We start from the raw sequence: 13,655 nt of genomic DNA, 5'->3' as shown, positions 1-13,655 counted from the left end.
CCTCTATAACGGTACTTGGGAGTTTGTTCCACTCATCCACAACTCTATTACCAAACCAGTACTTTCCTATATCCCTCCTGAATCTGAATTTTTCCAACTTAAAACCATTGCTGCGAGTCCTGTCTAGGCTAGATATTTTCAGCACACTATTTACATCCCCTTTATTTATTCCTGCCTTCCACTTATACACCTCAATCATATCCCCCCTAATTCTACGTCTTTCTAGAGAGTGCAGTTTCAGGGCCCTTAGTCTATCCTCATAGGGAAGGTTTCTGATACATGGGATCATCTTTGTCATCCTCCTTTGTACATTTTCCAGAGAATTTATATCCATTCTGTAATACGGTGACCAAAACTGTGCAGCATAATCTAAATGAGGCCTAACCAAGGATGTATAGAGTTGAAGAACAACCTGAGGACTCCTATTATTTATGCTTCTTGATATGAAGCCAAGGATTCTATTAGCTTTATTGCGAACACTTATGCACTGTTGTCTTGGTTTCAGATTACTGCTAACCAGAACTCCTAAATCTTTTTCGCAATCCGTAATATTAAGATCTACATTATTTAGTTTATATGTGGCATGGTTATTGTCCTGTCCAACATTTAGAACTTTGCATTTGTCTATATTAAACTGCATCTGCCACTTCTCCGACCACTGCATCAGTCTATTCAAATCTTCCTGGAGTGCTCGAATGTCCTCGTCAGAATGAATTCGACGGCCTATTTTGGTGTCATCGGCAAACTTGCCGATGTCGCTCTTTATGCCCTCATCTATGTCGTTTATGTAGATTGTGAACAGTAGGGGGCCCAACACTGACCCCTGTGGAACACCGCTCGTGACGCTTCCCCACTCTGATTTCTCCCCATTTATGCAAACTCTCTGCTGCCTATTTGTCAACCATGCCTCTATCCAGAAAAAAATTTCTCCTCCTATTCCATGTGCTTTAATTTTCCTCAATAGTCTCTGATGTGGGACCCTGTCAAAAGCCTTACTGAAGTCCATATACACAATATCATATTCATTACCATGATCTACCTCCTCAAATACCTTAGTGAAAAAAGTTAATAAATTCGTAAGGCAGGAACGCCCCTTTGTAAAACCATGCTGAGATTCGTTGATTAATTTATGCTTTTCAAGGTGGCTACGAACTGCCTCGGCAATTATTGATTCCATAAATTTTCCCACTATGGAGGTTAGGCTTATTGGTCTATAGTTCGAAGCTAAGGACCTGTCACCTGTTTTGAAAATAGGTATCACATTTGCCATTTTCCACTTATCTGGCACCATGCCAGTTTGTAGTGATATGTTGAAAAGATTAGCCAAAGGTGTGCTAAGCTCCTCTTTACATTCCTTTAGAACCCTTGCATACAGTTCATCAGGGCCTGGGGATTTGTTAGGTTTTAATTTATCTATTTGCCTAAGGACCATGTCACTTGTGACCCTAATAGTGCACAGTTTATTATCGTCCTGTTCTACATAATTTATCATTACTGGAATATCGCTGGTATCCTCCTGTGTAAAAACTGAGAGGAAGTATGTGTTAAAAATTCTACACATTTCCTTATCACTGTCAGTGAGCTGACCCGAGGAACTTTTGAGTGGGCCTATCTTGTCCCTGATCTTACTTCTGTATACCTGAAAGAATCCTTTTGGGTTAGTCTTCGATTCTCTTGCAACTTTAACCTCATAATCTCTATTTGCTTTTCTAATTCCCTTTTTTATTTCTCTCTTTAACTGAATATATCGATTTCTTAATTGCCCCTCTCCTCTTTTGATTTGCCTATATATGCCTCTCTTTTGACCAATCAGATATTTTAATCTATTGTTCATCCATTTAGGATCATTTTTGTTTGATCTGATTTCCCTATTTGGAACATAATTTGACTGAGCAGCTAGAACTATGCCCTGGAAAGCATCATATCGGCAACCATCACCACCTACCTGACCCCTAGTCAGGTCATTCCAGTTCAGCCCACCTAAGTAATTTTTCAGTCCTATGAAATCAGCCAAGCGAAAGTCAGGGACGGAGACTTGATTGCCATTATTAGGGGAATTCCATGATATGTTAAAACTGAGTGATTTGTGATCACTCTCCCCAAGCTCATCATTAACCTCAAGATTATTAATTAGTGTTTCCCTACTGGCAAGAACCAAGTCAAGGAGGTTATTTCCCCTAGTTGGCTCTGTCACAAACTGTTTTAAAAAACAATCCTGGATCGTATCAAGAAAGTCACCCGACTCTAAATTTCCTGTCAAATTGCTCCAGTCAATCTGTCTATAATTGAAATCTCCCATTAGCACAACATTTTCGTATGTAGATGCCTTACGAATTTCGTCCCATAGAAGTTTACTGCACTCCCTATCAAGATTTGGGGCCCTGTAAATCACACCCAAAATTAGTTTTTCTCGGCCCTCGAGAAGCTGTAACCAAACAGATTCAGTGGCTGACGCTTCTAATTTAATATCTTGTCTAACACAACAATTTAAATTGTCTCTGACATACATCGCTACTCCACCACCTTTCCTGTTGACCCTGTCAGTGTGGAATAATTTATAGCCTTGTATGTGACATTCAGAGGGCATCTCTCTATCTTTCAGATTGAGCCAGGTCTCTGTTATAGCAATAATATCTATGTTTCCTGCACTTGCAATTAATCTTAGCTCATCTATCTTATTTCTAACACTCCTGCTATTAGTATAGTAAACCTTAAGGGAGCTAGTCCCTTGCTGCCCTCTGCTGTCCCCCTTTGTTTGCTGACCTGTTCTATTGTCTTTATTTATAACTTCATGCTGAATGCCTTTTATACATTTACTGTTTCCAACCCTAGTGTTGCAACCTGCTTGTTTCCCACACACACCCATACCTCTATCTTCCATCAGTTTAAAATCATAGGCATTTCACCAATGGCCTTCTCAATCGAGTCTGCAAGTGCTACCACCCCTGACCAAGAGAGATGAACCCCATCCCTTGCATACATATCATGTTTGCCATAAAAGTTGTTCCAGTTGTCAATGAATGGGATTGCAAGTTCCTTGCAGTATCTGTCTAGCCAGCAATTTACACCAATTGCCCTAGACAACCATTCATTTCCTACTCCCCTTCTAGGCAAGATGCTACATATGATTGGGATCCCTCCCTTAGACTTAATGAAATCTATAGCTGACCTGTACTTATTTAGCAGCTCTTCTCTCCTACCCTTCCCAATATCATTTCCACCAGCACTGAGACAGATAATGGGCTTGTTCCCATTACCTGACATGATATTATCCAGCCTGTTGACAATGTCCCCAACACCAGCTCCAGGGAAGCACACTCTATCTCTCATCTTCTTATTCCTATTACAAAAAGCACGGTCAACATATCTTACCTGAGAGTCACCAACCACAAGAATGCGCTTACCTTCATTAGCAGGGGCAGTAGTACCCTTACCTTCACTGGCCACTGAAGTACATTCATCCTGGAGAACAGAGAAGCGATTTCCTACCTTCAGATCTTCACTCTTAACTTTCCTTACTCTGATGCGCCTCCCATTACTGTGAACAACTCGCCACTTGTAGCAGGTGCTGGGCTGCACCTCACTGCTGGTAGCCGTTGCTACCTCCCCACCTACAGCCTCCTCACAGTGAGAGACAGACTGCCTACTTTCTGTATTCGACTGAAGAAGCCTACTGTGTAGGCGAAACGTTTCGGAATAAAGTTGTCTAACTGTTGCATATGTGTCTTACCTAACAACCTGTCGGTATTGTATACCATTTTGATGTTCACAAGATAGTGATTGGGTTGACGAATCCCTGATCCACCGAGAGTCCTTGTCATGGACTGGGCCACGGGGACGTTGACCCCCGGAATTCTCCCCAGGTGGATAGGAACTCCACGAGTTATGAAGGCTAGTTTTATTATGATAATATTAAAGCTGGATGGTTAATGGGATTAATGTTCACTACAGGAGCGCCATTAAAGGATGCGTGTCACACGTACACCAACAGTACAGAATACTTTAGTACCTTAAATAGAGTTAAACAGTACATACACACAGAGAGACGTACACCTCACGTTGTACATAACCTCTGGCAACTTCTCGTCCTCCTCATACACTACCATCCTCTCAGGTAGTATCTATTGACGTGAAAAAAGGCCAGTTGTACAGATGTCAAAACAGCTTGTATGTACAGTCACTTCTCTGTAAAGCTCTTCTACATACCGTGATTTTTTTTATACGTGATTTAAAAATATATCGAAAATTGAATGGCACAAACTATGAAGGCCTTTCAACTCGTTCAATTTTGTGTTTACTGTTTAAGTTGCTTTTATAAGAAGCAGGTAAGTGTCCCGTAGCTCGGTCGCTAGAACACAGCTCACACACTGAGGTCCGGGGTTCGCATCTCCGGTACGGCTGGAAAACATTAGGACGTGTTTCCCTAAGACATCTGCTGTCCATCAGTATAAAATAGGTACCTGGGTGTTAGTGGACTGGTGTGGGTCGCATCCTGGGACAAAATTTACCTAATTTGCGGGAAATGCTCAGTATAACAAGCGGCTTTCTATATAAGTAGTATGTCACTGATGTCAGCTATGGTCTGTATACCTTGTACATGTACTTATTATTATTATTATTATTATTATTATTATTATTATTATTATTATTATTATTATTTATTATTATTATTATTATTATTATTATTGTTATTATAGAAGGTCAATAAAGAGCACTGAGTGTGATGTGTTCCAGTAATGATGGTCAGCTTAAGTCTAACATTTTGCAATCTCTTTTATAGATTTAATAATGGGAAAATATATTTATTTATGTCTGGTTGGAGAGAATTATTATAGGCCTAAAATTTGAAGAGTGAGATGTGGTTAGGGAGGGTTGGTCAAGGAGTGGATGACCTCACGTGACCAGTACACGCTAATGACCATCTCAGGTCATGTAAGTGGTCAGGTGTGCTGCCCTCTGGCCCACACTGCTCAACACAGGTCAGGTGTGCTACACTGACACACTTCTCACTACAAAGGTCATGTGTGTCGAAGAGGACACTTGTGTGCAGGGGTGCAACACTACTGAACAGTGACACACAGGGACACAAGACAGACTCACATCAGGGTAAGTCGTGAACGCAAGTAGTAGTAATAATTTATTACTATTATGGACTAGTAGGCCTTCCGTAGTGTTCCCTCCTTTATTGTGGCAGTGAGAGGGGTGGGGGTTACCTGGAGGTTATTCCGGGGATCAACGCCCCCGCGGCCCGGTCCATGACCAGGCCTCCCGATGGATCAGGGCCTGATCAACTAGGCTGTTACTGCTGGCCGCACGCAGTCCGACGTACGAGCCACAGCCCGGCTGATCCGGCACCGACTTTAGGTATCTGTCCAGCTCTCTCTTGAAGGCAGCCAGGGGTTTATTGGCAATTCCCCTAATGCTTGATGGGAGGCTGTTGAACAGTTTTGGGCCCCGGACACTTATGGTGTTTTCTCTTAGTGTACCAATGGCGCCCCTACTTTTTATTGGCGGCATTTTGCATCGCCTGCCCAGTCTTTTACTTTCGTAGGGAGTGATTTCTGTGTGCAGATTTGGGATCATTCCTTCCAAGATTTTCCAAGTGTAGATTATGATATATCTCTCCCTCCTGCGTTCCAACGAGTACAAGTCAAGTGCTTCCAAGCGTTCCCAGTAGTTAAGGTGCTTGACAGGAGGCAAACTGAATGTGAGGGACGCAGGTCATAATGCACAGTAATTTAGCAGCTGACCTCTGACATGAAGACACACACACACACACACACACACACACACACACACACACACACACACACACTAATACTAGGCTGGTAGAGAGGTGGCTGAGGGGAATTTGATAGGGCAGAGAGAGATAAGAGGGGAGACCGTGGGAAAAAGTGATTGAGGAGTGGAGGGTGGAGTACAGAGGTTAGGTAACAGACCAGTAAGACACAACACTTAGCCACATTTACTGTGGAAATGTTCCGCCTTTACAACACTTCTTCAGTGGATTGTAACACTGAAAATAATAGCAGCAACAACAACAACAGTAATAGATCTGCCTAACATTGGTCAGTAGGTCTATGACAGTGTTCATTTACTCTTGTGTAGTTATGTTGTCTGGGTACATGTATCATTGTGTCATGGGCAGAGGGCGGGGGCAACGTAGTTATGGTAGTATTAAATTAGGAGGAAAGCTGATCATTTACGTCAGGAAGACAACAACACTGACAGGTCGACTGTTGGGGGAGAAAGTGGGAGGATCCGCTCTGGTGAGAAAGTACCTTACCCGGTATCCGTAACAGCCTCGCTTACCCTGATAACTCCTGGTATGATGTGCGACACGTGCGAAACTTGCGTGTCTTTATTGTCGAAACATTTCAGCCAAATACAGAGAATATTTTGTAGGCAGCTGAGACTTTTATGGTAGTCAGTAGGATTAGTGGCGAGGTAAAAATGATATCAGTCCATCAATCTTGGAGAAATAGTTTGAGGTGGTCAGTCCCTCAGCCTGGAGAAGAGTTCAGCTCTTGGTACAGAGGACATATTCCAGTGTCATCGCTTAACTACTGGTTATGAATAAGAAAGGTTGAATTCGAGAGGGACCTGCCTAGCATAGGCCAGTAGGCTAGCCGCAGTATATTCTTGCTTCTGCTAGAGTTCGTCACGGCCACGCTAGCTGGAGAGTACTTATTTGTGGTTCTTGCTTTCTACTAGTGAACCTCGTAACGCGACCCCTGCAACGTTTTCCACGTTTTCCAGGTCTTCCACCTCGTCTACAGTATTTAAGAGACCATTCTCATGGTTCAGCTTCACATCGCTCCAGACCATGGAGGTGACCTCTTCCCCAGACTGAGCAAGGAAGATGTGGGAAGCCAGAAGAAAAGTCCAGGGAAAACTTTGTTGATTACAGTGTCATTGTGACCTAAATAAGACCGTGTTGTTGTGATGGTGATTGTTGAGTTCATATTTGTTGCAGTGATTGTTGATGTTCTGATGTGATGGTTGTTGTGATGTGATGTTGTGGTGGTGTGCTTGGTGTTGTGATGGTGGTAGTGGTGATTGTTGTTGTGGCTGTGGTGGTAGCATTACCAGTACTATCGCCACCACCTCAACCACACCACTACCACCACCACCACTACCATCACCACCACCACCGCTTCAACTTAGTCGATGTGGCTAACTTTCTAGTATGGCATCCTTGGTATGTGTTCTCACTACCAACCCTCCTAACCACCGCTGGCACCCACTACTCCCACAACCACCACTCACTGTATTCGTCACACCATCACCACCATTTAGCACTACTACCTAATATATCGTCATGTCTATATGTTGGTGTGGTTGTGGGGGTCGAGGCCTGGCTCCTGTCTAGTCATGGATGGAATAGAACAGGTGGTGGGCAACAGACCAGTGGGACAGGTGGTGGACAACAGTGGGTCCCACAGGATCAACACACGTGTTCCCAAGGGCGGTTCCTCTGTGTTCCATGAGAGGTGAAGAGGAAGGCAGGAAAGATAGTGAAAGAGGGACAAGAAGACAGATGGAGGCAAGGAGATTTTTAATTTAGCAAAGCTGTATATACCAGCATAGAAAGAGAGAGAGAGAGAGAGAGAGAGAGAGAGAGAGAGAGAGAGAGAGAGAGAGGGGGGTGTAGGCAGGTCTGACCACACTGAGGAAAGGTTGCCCACGTGAACCACCCTACCTAAATAACCCCAGGAAGGTGTATTAGGGGAGAGAGCTGTGGGAAAGTAACCGAGGGCTGGAGGCAGCCTTGGGCAAGTAGGTAAGTAGGTAGGAAAGTACTTATTTTATAAGTAAACCAAAAGTTAATGTGTTTGTGGTAGGGGTTAGTTAATTTAGGTAGGGGAGAAGTTTAGTTGGAGGGGAGGAGAGAAGGGTGAACAACTTCCCCCTCCCCACTGTATTCACAGCTCTGAATTACGCTGTCAAGGCTTTAGTGCTCTGAGGATTGTGGGACACTACGGGTGGACCTGGACCAAGGGGCGTGGGACAGTAGGGGTAGACCAAGGGGCGTGGGACAGCAGGGGTGAAGCAAATAGAAGAAAGGAGAGTAAAGGAAGGAGGAGAATTTGAAAAACACGCAGAGAGGTGCATGAAGGCCTCGTGAAGACGAAAGCAGAGAAGAAAATTATTTTTGAAGAGGAGAATGAAAGTGGATGAGGAGAGAATGAAGGATGTGAATGGAAGATACAAGGAGGTAGAGAAGACGATTATAAACATAATGATTGAGGTGTATAAATGGAAACCAGGAATAAATAAAGGGAATGCAAACATTCAGCGTGTGAAACGAGAGCTCTGTCTACCAGGCCACGAGCCACCCGTTTTATAAAGCAGAAACTGAAAATAATTCAAATGCTGATGTGATAATTTCTGAGTAGCTCACTATAAAGTAGGCTGAGCTAAGATAACAGAAATACTGGAAAACTTAGTTTAACCCATGTAGAAGTCTGAGATGTATGAGAAACAAGAGAAGGGAAGAGTGGGAGTGAGAGGGATATAAAGAGGGCAAGATGAGAGGGAGAACCTTGAAGAGTGGTGTGAGTGGTCAGGGACCAGTAATGTTTAATACAATACCAGAGTTATGGAAGACGTTAGAAGTGGTCTGTGCTCTCTCTCTCTCTCTCTCTCTCTCTCTCTCTCTCTCTCTCTCTCTCTCTCTCTCTCTCTCTCTCTCTCTCTCTCTCTCTCTCTCTCATGTTAGACTGTGTCCAGGCTTCTGTTTACAAACCTGCTACATAAACTACGACTGCTGCTTGGTTATATTTCTTGCTCTCCTCTAAATATTTTTTCTGCAATACAGCCAGTGTTCCCAGCTACACTCCTTCAGTGGAGAGCCAGAATAACATTATCAGTCTTCAAGTAACATTAACAATCCTTTAGGTGCAGCAACAGTCACAGTGTTGAGAGTAGTGTTGAGAGTAGTGTTGAGTGTTGAGAGTAGTGTTGACAGTGTTGAGAGCAGTGTTGACAGTGTTGAGAGCAGTGTTGAGAGTGTTGAGAGCAGTGTTGAGAGTGTTGAGAGCAGTGTTGAGAGTGTTGAGAGCAGTGTTGACAGTGTTGAGAGCAGTGTTGACAGTGTTGAGAGCAGTGTTGACAGTGTTGAGAGTAGTGTTGACAGTGTTGAGAGTAGTGTTGAGAGTAGTGTTGAGAGTGTTGAGAGCAGTGTTGAGAGTAGTGTTGACAGTGTTGAGAGTAGTGTTGACAGTGTTGAGAGTAGTGTTGACAGTGTTGAGAGCAGTGTTGAGAGTGTTGAGAGCAGTGTTGAGAGCAGTGTTGAGAGTGTTGAGAGCAGTGTTGACAGTGTTGAGAGCAGTGTTGACAGTGTTGACAGTAGTGTTGACAGTGTTGAGAGCAGTGTTGACAGTGTTGAGAGTAGTGTTGGCAGTGTTGAGAGCAGTGTTGACAGTGTTGAGAGTAGTGTTGACAGTGTTGAGTAGTGTTGAGAGCAGTGTTGACAGTGTTGAGAGCAGTGTTGACAGTGTTGAGAGTAGTGTTGACAGTGTTGTGAGCAGTGTTGACAGTGTTGAAAGTAGTGTTGACAGTGTTGAGAGCAGTGTTGACAGTGTTGTGAGCAGTGTTGACAGTGTTTTGAGCAGTGTTGACAGTGTTGAGAGCAGTGTTGACAGTGTTGAGAGCAGTGTTGAGAGCAGTGTTGAGAGCAGTGTTGAGAGCAGTGTTGAGAGCAGTGTTGAGAGCAGTGTTGAGAGCAGTGTTGAGAGCAGTGTTGAGAGCAGTGTTGAGAGCAGTGTTGAGAGCAGTGTTGACAGTGTTGAGAGCAGTGTTGAGAGTAGTGTTGACAGTGTTGAGAGAAGTGTTGACAGTGTTGAGAGTAGTGTTGAGAGCAGTGTTGAGAGCAGTGTTGAGAGTAGTGTTGACAGTGTTGAGAGCAGTGTTGACAGAGTTGAGAGCAGTGTTGAGAGCAGTGTTGAGAGCAGTGTTGAGAGCAGTGTTGAGAGCAGTGTTGAGAGCAGTGTTGAGAGTAGTTAATTAGTTAGGTTAGGTTGTACATGTTGTGTTGTGTCCAGTGTGTTGGTCGCCTCCCTCAGGAGAAAGTCTGCAGAGTTTCTCAAGATTTAGGTCAACTTTCTGTGATTCACGTAACTTAAAAGAAGAATATAAAGAAAAAGTTGAACAATCAATAGTTAAAAGAAGAAATGATAAATATTATAAAAATAAAAACCTGACATAGTGTAATAAAACTAATAAAAAGGCCCAATTAAATAAAATAAAATTACCATCTGCAAAAAATAAACTAAAGGAAAGAAGTAGAAAATAAATCTACGAGTTAATGGTAATGATGGGAATTAACTTGTAGTAGAAAGTAAGTTAACAACCTCAACCTTTCTTATTCTGTTCCCTTCCTGTCTACCTTGTCTCTTATTCTCTCTCTGTCTACCACATAGCCTATCCTGTCACCCTCTACCCTTTATATTATCCGCATTCCATCTATCATTTCTCTTGTTCCCTTCCATCTATCATTTCTCTTGTTCCCTTCCATCTATCATTTCTCTTGTTCCCTTCCATCTATCATTTCTCTTGTTCCCTTCCATCTATCATTTCTCTTGTTCCCTTCCATCTATAATTTCTCTTGTTCCCTTCCATCTATCATTTCTCTTGTTCCCTTCCATGTACCATTTCTCTTGTTCCCTTCCATGTACCATTTCTCTTGTTCCCTTCCATCTACCATTTCTCTTGTTCCCTTCCATCTATCATTTCTCTTGTTCCCTTCCATCTATAATTTCTCTTGTTCCCTTCCATCTATCATTTCTCTTGTTCCCTTCCATCTACCATTTCTCTTGTTCCCTTCCATCTACCATTTCTCTTGTTCCCTTCCATCTACCATTTCTCTTGTTCCCTTCCATCTACCATTTCTCTTGTTCCCTTCCATCTACCATTTCTCTTGTTCCCTTCCATCTACCATTTCTCTTGTTCCCTTCCATCTACCATTTCTCTTGTTCCCTTCCATCTACCATTTCTCTTGTTCCCTTCCATCTACCATTTGTCTTGTTCCCTTCCATCTACCATTTCTCTTGTTCCCTTCCATCTACCATTTCTCTTGTTCCCTTCCATCTACCATTTCTCTTGTTCCCTTCCATCTACCATTTCTCTTGTTCCCTTCCATCTACCATTTCTCTTGTTCCCTTCCATCTACCCCTTTTTCTCCATCTTCGTCTTGACGGTAAACCAGTAGGTAATCCCCGACTGTTTTCCTTCCTTAATGACACAGCACCGTGTTTGTGAGGTAAGCTGCTCTCCCTTAACGTCCTTAACACCCTCTTGCCCCACTTAAACAGGTACCACAGGTGTCGTCCACACCTGGGGTAATAAGCCACACTGCCTGGCTTATCTTCAGCTGCCCACCTGGGTTAATGATGTCAGGGAACACTTCATTGTTATTATTGCTGCTGCTATTCTGCTCCCACACCTGCCTCATCTACCTGTCAGTCACTAGCGAGATAATCTTGACAGCTTCAAGCATGTCAGAGACAGCACGTCAGACGTCACACTTGTTAAAAGTTCACTTTAAGATGAACACGATGCAACATTGAACATCATAATGAACTATAACCAAATGCAACACAACCCACTGCAACGCTAATTAACTACTCTACTGGTCACTACTAGACTACACACGACTGTATTATATATACATGGTAATGGCTGCTGAGATGTCAACTTTTTATATATTCAATAAGATCACAGTTATATCACATTATGCAAAATAACAAGAGTATAAATATAGTGGAATTTCAAGCACTTTCGTGATTTTTAAAATTACAATATTTATATATCTTTTAGTAAAAAAAAAACAGTATTGTACCTGAACAAATATTACGTTATAGTAGGTATTGAGAGAATTATTATTATTATTAGTAGTAGTAGTAATAGAGAGAGAGAGAGACAAGGAAAGGAAGGTTGGCCTGAGGCTGTGTGACAGACACAGTGCTTGTCTGACACACTGGCCCACCTAGCCAGGTGCTGGAGGCAGAAGTCATACGTGTCTTTAAGAACAGGTATGACAGAGCTCACACAGCCAGAAGAGAGTGAATCCGGTAGTGACCAGGGGAGACCAGGAGCTGAGACTCGGTCCTGGCAACACACACAGCGGTAAGCTCAGAGGCGGGTCCAGGAGCTAGGAGTCGACCCCGCCACCACCACCACCACAACAACTCTTCTTACTCCTACACAGAACACTCAATCAAGATCCTTTTGAAGACTTGTCAGCCACAGATGTTGGCGTGAGACAAACCTAGATATATTTTTCTTCTCTTTAAAACATCCCCTTCCCCTCCCCCTTCCCCCTTTTTCTTTCTTAACCCGACCAGCTCTTTCCGTTAACCTGAGCACCATTAACCAGCCTTCCTTGCGGCCAAAACACACTCTATCTTCTTTACCTTACCACCCACCGTCTACCAGATACAGTAACAATGGATTCAGTTTCGTTTTCAAAGGCTCTTTGATTGCGATTCGGTCCTGTGTGATGCCAATTGAGCTTCGATAAACACGTACTGAATCCTCTGGTACCAACCGCCCAATGCCTTCGTCCAGACTATTACACTATTGTCACTGGGTGGAGGTAGATGTTTTTACGGGTAGATAGAGCGAGGAGGCGAGGAAGTTGAGTTGTGTGGGGATGAGAGGGACCTAGAGAGCTCATTATTATTTTTAAAGGTTCCTGAAAGAAATGTTTAGTTAGTGTGTGAAGGTGAAGTTTTAGGATAAGCAGGAAGAGCAGAGGATAGACAGGATCAGATGATAGGCATGAATAAATGGTTTAGAAAACTGGCAAGCTGGTAAATTAGACACTTGTGCAACATTTGGGTATCTTCATTCGGCAAACGTTTCGTCGGCCAGTGACTTCTTCAGTCCAATGCAGAGAAAGGTGGAAGATGAGGAGTTTGAGGTAATCAGTCCCTCAGCCTGGAGTCGATGTGTTCGCGGAGATGTGGCTTTTATACTTCTGACAGTTGAGATGGAGGAGTGGTAGGTGGAGTCACCAGTGGACGAAACCATTAGTGGAAGTAGGTAGTGTCTACATGTCAGATCAATTTTAAAGTAATCCCAGCATTAATATGCCAAGGTGTAATAAAGTTGGTAGAATTACCGACAATATGTAAAGTAAAAGGACACAAGTGCAACTAATGTGACATTTATTGTGGCAACGTTTCGCTCTCCAGGAGCTTTATCAAGCCATTACAAACAATACATGGACACAGAGGGTATATAAAGGCTCAGAGTGAGGTGAATACTAGTGAGGTACCATTTCGTTGTTCACTAGTGGTAGTAGTAGTAGTAGTAGTGGTAGTGACAAAAGTAATACAATATGGTAGAGCAATTAATTCGTACGAATTAATTGCTCTACCATATTGTATTACTTTTGTCACTACCACTACTACTACTACTACTACTACCACTAGTGAACATAGAAATGGTACCTCACTAGTATTCACCTCACTCTGAGCCTTTATATACCCTCTGTGTCCATGTATTGTTTGTAATGGCTTGATAAAGCTCCTGGAGAGCGAAACGTTGCCACAATAAATGTCACATTAGTTGCACTTGTGTCCTTTTACTTTACAATATGCCAAGGTGTTGCTGTGTCTGACAGGATGTGAATAAATGGTGTACAAAGC

Source organism: Cherax quadricarinatus, chromosome 72 (assembly GCF_038502225.1).
Source record: "Cherax quadricarinatus isolate ZL_2023a chromosome 72, ASM3850222v1, whole genome shotgun sequence".
In the NCBI taxonomy this organism is placed as follows: Eukaryota; Metazoa; Arthropoda; class Malacostraca; order Decapoda; family Parastacidae; genus Cherax; species Cherax quadricarinatus.
The sequence above is the reverse complement of the archived record's forward strand: the minus strand, read 5'-3'. Positions refer to the sequence as shown.